Consider the following 8,912-nt stretch of genomic DNA (forward strand, 5'->3'; position numbering starts at 1 on the left):
AATTAGTTTCTTTGAGGACGAAGCATGGTGAAAAAATCAGGAGTTCTTTAACTACTTGTGCATAGTTACAAGTTCTGTTCCTTTTAATTATCTTTTTCTGCTACTTCTACCATCTCTGTCATCTATAGTTTTATTTCCCTACTGATTTCTTTTTCCTGGTTTCAAGTCACATTTTCTTGTTCTTGGCCTGCATAAAAGCTTTTAGATTGGATGTTAACATTGTAAATGTGATATTTTCAGTGTCTGTATATATGTCTTCTGTTAAAAAATACAATGCTTTGTTCTCCCCCAGAAATCAAGTTACATGCTGAGTACTTTGATTATTTTGACCTCTGTTTCTTAAAATTTGCCCAGGTGGATCTAAAATAGCCTTCACTTCAGAGCACTCCCTCTCACTACTAAGTCATGACTCATCTGGGCTGTCTAGGAATACTCTAACTCAGGATGTTTCCATTCTCTCTGGTTAGGGACAGAACATCTTATTTTGTACTGAGGTCCAGAAATTTTCAGTTTATAACTTGGGTTGTTCTTCGTCTAGTCCTTGGAAGTTTGACATTTCTCATGTGCCTCTAGTAGTCAGCAAACACTCTAGTGACCATGACTGCAAAACTCTAGGGTCTTTTTCTACACAGATCCCTTGTGCTCAGAAAAGAATGCTGAAATGTCCAAGCACCTCAGTTCCCCTAATTGTTGTTACTAATTCCTTCACTCAGTGAGGCTCTCTTGCTCAGCTTGATTCCCTTCTTTGTAATGTGTCCTAGAAAATGGCATCAAGAGGAGAGCAGGATGATTATAGGTCATACCGCATTTATCTCCCTCTTCTCAGGGATCACAGTCCTGCATTAACTGTTGTCCAGTGTCTGAAATAATTACTTCATATATTTTATTTTGTTTGCTAGTTTTATTGCCACAGTTTAAATCTGGTCCTAGTGAAACCATTAGGGCCATCAGCCAAAGTCCTAATATTTATTAGTAGATTTTTTAATGTTTTAAAAAAAATTACACTTGTCTCTTGTCATTTTTATATGTTTGATTTCTGAAAATCAGAAATCTATTCTATATAATCCCTATTTTTACAACTCGATTAACTGATTTTGAAGTGTATGAAGTACTAAAACTTTGTGACCATCTATCCTCTCTTATCTTTCATTTCTTACCAGGATATTAAGTTCTTCATTGATTAGTATTATATTATATATTATATTACATTATATTATATATCTATCAGAGAGCAATGAGGCAATCTAATTCAATGAGGTAATCTAACCTCAATTTGTTAAAGATTTAAAGCTAAGTATAAACTGATAAATAATAGAATAATAACATATCAATTTTTAACATTTTCAAAGTGGTGTGGCATAATTTCATGCATCTAAACCAGGGTTTGAATCCCAGGTCTGTTATTATTAGCTCTGTATTCATTAACAGGTTTCACCATCTTCTACGAATCACAATTTTCTCATCCATAAAATGGAAATCCTAATCTGCCACTGGTGGGATTAAAAGAAATAAAGCATGCTTTTAGTGAGTGTCAATATTATGATAACACCCTCATTATTTTCTAATATTTCTATTTTTATTGCAAGTTTTCTAAAAGTAAGTTATCTGACTTTTAAGTACAGAAAAACAAAACAAAGCTTTTATTTCTTGTTACAAAATGAATGAATATTTAAATTGAATTTGTGGTATTAATTATTAATACCTCTGTAGGCCAACAAATTAAATTCATAGACAGTTATTTGTGACTCTGTAGTTTCTGAACTCATTCATGTGTCTTGTGTTTCTGCTCCAACCATCAATATGTGCCCTGAGCATAGTAAGCAAGCCATTGATAATTCAATACTATATGCCAAGAAATCAAATTCATTGGTGACATATATGCTGTTGGAAAGATGAATAGGATGAATTATACTATGAGAGGAAGAGCCTTGTCTTCAAGATTTCTATAAAAATGCAGAATCAGCTACTTTATTATCCTGGCACTTTCTGTTAATTGATAACATGGTTCAATAAATTAAAACACTTTTTAGTTGACTACACATTCATTATGGTAATGTAATTAAAGAAGCATAATCACAAAAGGCAAACTGTGGCAAACTGGCATTGCAGTATATGTCAATTGTATTTCATTTTAATACAGGAAGAAATTAGTGAAATTAGACATCATTAAAAAAAACAGATATTAACATAAACTTCCTCAGTGATCTGATGAAATAAAGGAAAATTTTCAAAATATTTAGTTATCATATAGCATGAATTAATATTGAATTGTCATGATTTTTTCATTGACTCATGTTATATAGAAGAGCATTTCTTTAATTTACAAATATAAAAGAACAGTTCAATATTCTTTTAACTATTAGTTTCTAATATAATTACAATGTGATGAGATAATATACTCCTTATGAATTAAATACTGAAATTTGTTGAGGCTTTGTATAGTCAGTTTTATCATTCTCCGTATTTAGTTATGCTTTCTCCTCTGGATTTTTATGTACTTATTTGTTCTTTATCTTTGATTTTCAGGAATTCAATTATAAGTGTGAATTTATATGTATTTATCTTTCTTGGATTTCATTGAAGTTGAAACTGTGAAATGGTTTTTCAACAGATTAGGGAAAATGTCAGCCATTATTTCTTCAAATTTGTTTTCACTATTTTCTTTCTCCTCTAGTCCTATTGATTTGTTAGAACACTTTATATTGCATCTGACAGTTTACTGATACTGTCTACTTTTATTCAATTTATCTCTGCTGTGAAAATTGGATAATTTCTATTAATTTAGCTCATTCAGTACTTTTTTAATAGGCTTTATTTTTAGAGCAGTTTTAGGTTTATAGAAAATCAAGCAGGAGAAAGATTTCACATAGAACTCCTCTCCCCATATGTGCATAGCCACCCCCTTTCCGACATCCCCCACCACAATGGTACATTTGTTACACCCAATTAAACCTATATTGTCACATCATTATCACTCAAAGTTCATAATTTACATAGGGTTCACTTTTGGTATTATACATTCAATAGGTTTTGACAAATATATAATTTTTATATTCACCATTATACTATCATACAAAATAGTTTTGCTACCCTAAAAATCCTCTGCTCCACCTATTCATCCCTTTCTCTCCCCCAAACCCTTAGCAACAACTGACATTTACTGTTCTCATAGTTTTTCCTTTTCCATAATGGCAAAGATTTAGAAGGAACTAGAAGTCAGCTTTCTTGGATTGTTTTCTTTCCCTTGGTAATATGAATTTAAGTTTTCTCCATGTCTTTTCAGGATGTGATAGCTCATTCTTTTTCAGTGCTAAATAATATTCCATTGTCTGGATGTGCCACAGTTTATTTACACATTCACCACTGAAGGACATTTTGGTTGCTTTCAGGTTGGGCAATTATGAAAACAGCTGCTATAATCATCTTTGTACAGGCTTATTTTTGGATGTAAGTTTTCCATTCCTTTAAGTAGTTACCAAAGAGCACAACTGCCAGATTTTATGGTAAAAGTATGTTTAATTTTGTAACAAACCAGCAAACTGTCTTCCAAAATGGCTGTCCCATTGTGTATTCTCACCAGCAATGAATGCGAGTTCCTATAGCTCCATAATCTTACATTTGGTATTATCAGAATTCCAGATTTAGGCCATTTAGGCCAAGTGTGTAGTACATAACTGTTTTAATTTGCAACTCCCTGATAAAATACGATATGGAACATCTTTCCATACACTCCTTGCCATCTATTTAACTTTTTTCTGAAATGTTTAAGGGTTTTGCCTTTTTTAAAAAACTTGAGCTGTAAATTCTCTTATTATAGAGTTTTAAGAGTTCTTTGTATCTTTTGGATATCAGTCTTTCATCAAGTATGTTTTTTGCAAATATTTTCTTCCCATCTGTGGCTTGTTGTTTTTTGATTTTTGTTTTGTTTTGTTTTCTTTTCATTCTTCTGACAGTTTCTTTTGCAGAGCATTTTTATTTTTTAATGAAGCTCAGCTTATCAACTATTACTTTTATGGATTATGCCTTTGGTTTTTCACCTAAAAAGTCATCACCATTCCTAGAACTAGAACTAATAATTCTAGAACTAAAATTAGTTCTAACTAGAACTAGAATAATTCTAAAAATTTTATGGAACCCCAAAAAATCCCTGAATAGCCAAATCAATCTTGAGAAAGAAAGAAAGAAAGAAAAAAAGAAAAAAAAACAAAACAAAACTCTAGCTATTACAATTCCAGATTTCAAAATGTATTACAAAGCCATACTGATCAACACAGTATGGTACTGACAAAACAAACAAACAGACATATAGATCAATGAAATATAACAGAGAGCCTAGAAATAAACCTACACTTATATGGTCAATTATTCTATGACAAAGGAGGAAAGTCTATACAATGGGGAAAAGACAGTCTCTTCAATAAATGGTTCTGGGAAAACTGGACAGCTGCATTCAAAAGAATGAAACTAGACCACTTTTGGAGTCTGAATAACTCAGTGGGTTAAGCCTCTGCCTTTGGCTCAGGTCATGATCTCAGGGTCCTGGGATCAAGCCCCACATCGGGCTCTCTGCTCAGCAGGGAGCCTGCCTCCACCTCTCTCTGTCTGCCTCTCTTCCTACTTGTGATCTCTCTGTCAAATACATAAATAAAATCTTTAAAACAAAAAAAGAAACAAACAAAAAGAAACTAAACCACTTTCAAATCCCAGAAAGAAATAAAATAAACTCAAAATGGATAAAAAACTAAAATGTAAGGCCTGAAACAATTTAAAAAAGTCCTAGAAGAAAACACAAGCAGTGATTTCTCTGACATTGGCTGTAGCAACATTTTTCTATGTGTGTCTCTTAAGGCAAAGTAAACAAAAGTGAAAATAAACTATTGGGACAATATAAAAAATAAAAAAGCTTTTACAAAACAAAGGAACCCATCACCAATATAAGTCAACCTACTGAGTGAGAAAAGATAGTTGCAATATCCAATATATCCAATAATGATATCTCCAATATGGGTTAATATATCTAGTAATGGGTTAATATTCAAAATAAATAAAGAACTTGTGCAATTAAACACAATCTAATTAATATATTGGCAGAGGACCTGAATAGGCATTTTTTTCAAAGAAGACGTACAGATGGCTAACAGACACATGAAAAAATGCTCAACATTACTAATCACAGGGAAATGCAAATCAAACCATAATGAGATATCACCTCACACCTGTTAGAAAGACTAAAATCAAGAAGACAATAAACTTTAAGTATTGACGAGGATGTGTAGAAAAAGGAAACTTTATGTACTGTTGGTGGAATGAAAATTCATGCAGACACTGTGGAAAACAGTATAGATATTCCTCAGAAAACTTAAAAAAAAAAAAAAAGGACCTTTACTAGATGATCCAATAACACAATTACTAGGTATTTAGTCAAAAAAAATAAAAATATTAATTCAAAAAAGATATAGACATTATTTATTGTAACATTATTTACAATAGCCAAGATATGGAAACATCCTAAATATCCATCAATAGATGAATAGATAAGATGTGGTTCGTATATATAATGGAATATTACACAGTCTTAAGAAAGACTAAGATCAGGGCACCTGAGTGGCTTGGTGGGTTAAGCCTCTGCCTTTGGCTCAGGTCATGATCTCAGCGTCCTGGGATCAAGCCCCGCATCTGGCTCTGCTTGGCAAGGAGCCAGCTTCCCCCTCTCTCTCTCTGCCTGCCTCTCTGCCCACTTGTGATCTCTCTCTCTCTGTCAATTAAATAAATAAAATCTTAAAAAAAAAAAAGAAAGAAAAGAAAGACTAAGATCATGTTATTTGTGACAACATGAATAAGCCCAGAAGGTATTATGCTAATTGAAACAAGTCAGACTGAGAAAGACAAAAACTATATGATTTCACTCACATGTGAAATCTAAAAAGACGAATAAACCAATAAACAAAAAGCAGAATCAAAGGACTACTGGTTGCCAGAGAGGAAGTAGGAGGGGTGAAGGGGAGTAGGAGAGACAGATTTCCAGTTATGAATGAATAAGTCATACCAATAAAAGATACAGCATAGGGAATACAGTCAATGACATCGTAGTAGCATTATATAGTAACAGAAGGTATCTACACTTGTGGTGAACAGAGCATAATATACAGAGATGCTGAATCACTGTATTGTATACCTGAAAGTAATGTAACCCTGTGTGTCAACTATATTAAAAAATATATATTTTTAAAATAAGTTAAATAAATAAAAATCATTTCCAAGCCCAAGGTTTTAAAGCTTTGCATTTTTAGGTCTATGATTTATTTGTGTATTTCAAAATTTTATTTAAATTTTAGGGAGTTAGCATGTAGTATATTAGTTCTAGGAGAATTCCTAGAATTCCAGGAGTTAGCATGTAGTATATTAGTTCTAGGAGAATTCAGTGATTCATCACTTACATATAACACCCAGTGCTCATCACATCCTTAATACCCACCCATTTTCCCACCCACCTCCAGCAACCCTCTTTCATCTATAGTTAAGATTCTCTTATGGTTTGCCTCCTTCTTTTGTTTTGTTTTGTTTTTTTCCCAACATTCATCTGTTTTGTTTCTTAAATCCCAGATATGAGCAAAATCATATGGTATTTGTCTTTCTCTGACTGACTTACTTCGCTTAGCATAATTCTCTGGTTCCATCCACGTTGCTGCAAATGGCAAGATTTCATTATTTTTGGTGACTGGGTAATATTCCAACGTGTGTGTGTGTGTGTGTGTGTGTGTGTGTGTGTGTGTGTGTGTTTCACACACTACTTATTTATCCTCTCATCAGTCAATGGACATTTGGGCTTTTTCTATAACTTGGCTATTGTTGATAGAGATGCTAAAAACATTAGGTGCATGTACCCCTTTGAATTGGAATTTTTGTATCTTTTGAATAAGTACCTAGAAATGCAATTGCTGGGTCATAGAGTAGTTCTAGTTAAGAGGGTTTCCCTTTCTCCACAACCTCACCAACAGCTGTTATTTCCAAAAATGTTGAATGCTTCATAAATTTGTATGTCCTTCTTGCACAGGAGTGATGCTAATCATCTCTGTATCTTTCCAGCTTTAGTATATGTGCTTCCAAAGTGAGCACTATGATTTAATTTTTGTGAAGGCTATAAAGTTTGTGTTCAGATTCCTTTTTTCACATGTACATGTCCTATTTTTCCAGCACTACTTGTTGCAGTGATGATCTTTACTCCATGGTGTTGCTTTTGCTTTTTTTGTCACAGATCAGTTGACTATACTTATGTGGGTCTCTTTGGGGGCTCTCTATTCTAGCCCAGTGATCTCTCTACTCTTTTACCAACATACTGTCCTGATTACTGCAGTTTTGTACCAAATATTAAGGCTAGGTAATGTCAGTCCTCTAGCATTGTTCTCCCCAGACACAGAGGAATGAAGTAAATAGTCTTAGGTGGATCCAATCTATTGCAAATACATGCACATGAATTCTGCAATTAATCATTAAAAAGCAACTGCTGTGATAAAGTGACATCCTTTGCTCTTTAGGACACATGTGCTACTAGCATGATTAGGCCCCAAGGTGTATTGATGATTTTAACCTTATATAGAGGCAATATAAACATGTATTTTACATATTCTAATATTGATGAAATCCAAATGTATCTTACATTTGGTGCCAGAAGAAATATTCTACGTAGAGGTGTAAGATGTGAATTTTCTGCTTTTGCTTATTTATTAATTCATAAATTTATATGCTAATCCATCTGTCATCTGAATTCATTTCTTTGTTTTGATTTTATCACATATTTGCTTTTTAATTAAATGTGAATGTTTAATGTGGCTTAATATATCTCCAAAAATCTTAAATTCTGAAGCACCACTGAAATAAGATTACCACGTATTTAGATATTACTCCATGGACACATGGTAATATGATCAAAAACAGCAAAAATCACCAAGCATCTCAAAATTAGAACATTACAAATGTAGAATTTTGGAAAACTTTAGTTTAATGAAGAGACCTACAGATAATAGCTAAATACGAAATACAGGATATCTGTGTTTTTCATCATACATCAAATTTAGCCATTGGTTTTTAAAAGCCCTGCATCAATAAAATGTCATGAACAAATAAAAGTAATTTTGAGAGTCTTTAAGATGTGAATATATGGAAAGCATAGACTCATGCTGGACTACTTAATCTGTGTACTTCTGTCTAGACTATCACTCCTTTCCCTTTACAACACTAGCAATACCATGGTTACTATTTTATTTGTGAACATCATTACTAATATCATGGTGCCTTTTATCTTTGTTTACATCAATTCTGAAACATAGATGCGCAGCTCCCAAGTTATCTCTGAGCCTCTGAATTCACTTCCTATGACCTGATGGAGGATCAGGAAACTCTGGACCCATTCATCTCTATCTTTATTTTTCTCCATATTACTTAAGAGCATCTAAATAGAATATATTTTATTTATCTTTAAATTTATTTATAGTTTCCATTCAGTAGAATAAAATAAACTCAAAAAGGCAAAGTTTCTGTCTGTACTATCCATTGGTAGGTTCCAGCACTAGAACAGACTATAACCTATAATAGTTGCTTAGTACACATGGGTTAAATGAATATATAAATCCTGAAGAAAAAATAGATTTACACAAATTGATGCTGATCATTACATGCATATATTTAACTCATCCCCCCCCCCCAAATACCACAATAAATCCTGAAATACCCCTCTGTTTCAGCACAGGCAAAATGCCATACATTGGGTAGCTTATATACAACAGATACGGAGACAGGAAGTATAAGATCAAAGTGTTAGCACATTCTGGTTTGTGGTAAGAGCTTACTTTCTGGTTCACAATAACTTCTTGCTGTGTGGTCACACAGTCTTAGGGGTAAGGGAGCTTTGTGGG

General features: G+C 33.0%; 1 non-coding gene across 1 annotated transcript; it reads right to left on the minus strand.

Annotated features, from left to right (window-relative positions):
- Positions 1-7,009: 7,009 nt before the first annotated feature.
- Positions 7,010-7,116, minus strand: LOC131822882 (U6 spliceosomal RNA). Its single transcript, XR_009350364.1, has one exon. It is a non-coding gene; the product is annotated as a U6 spliceosomal RNA (small nuclear RNA).
- Positions 7,117-8,912: the final 1,796 nt, after the last annotated feature.

The sequence above is a fragment of the Mustela lutreola genome, chromosome 1 (assembly GCF_030435805.1).
Source record: "Mustela lutreola isolate mMusLut2 chromosome 1, mMusLut2.pri, whole genome shotgun sequence".
Lineage (NCBI taxonomy): Eukaryota > Metazoa > Chordata > Mammalia > Carnivora > Mustelidae > Mustela > Mustela lutreola.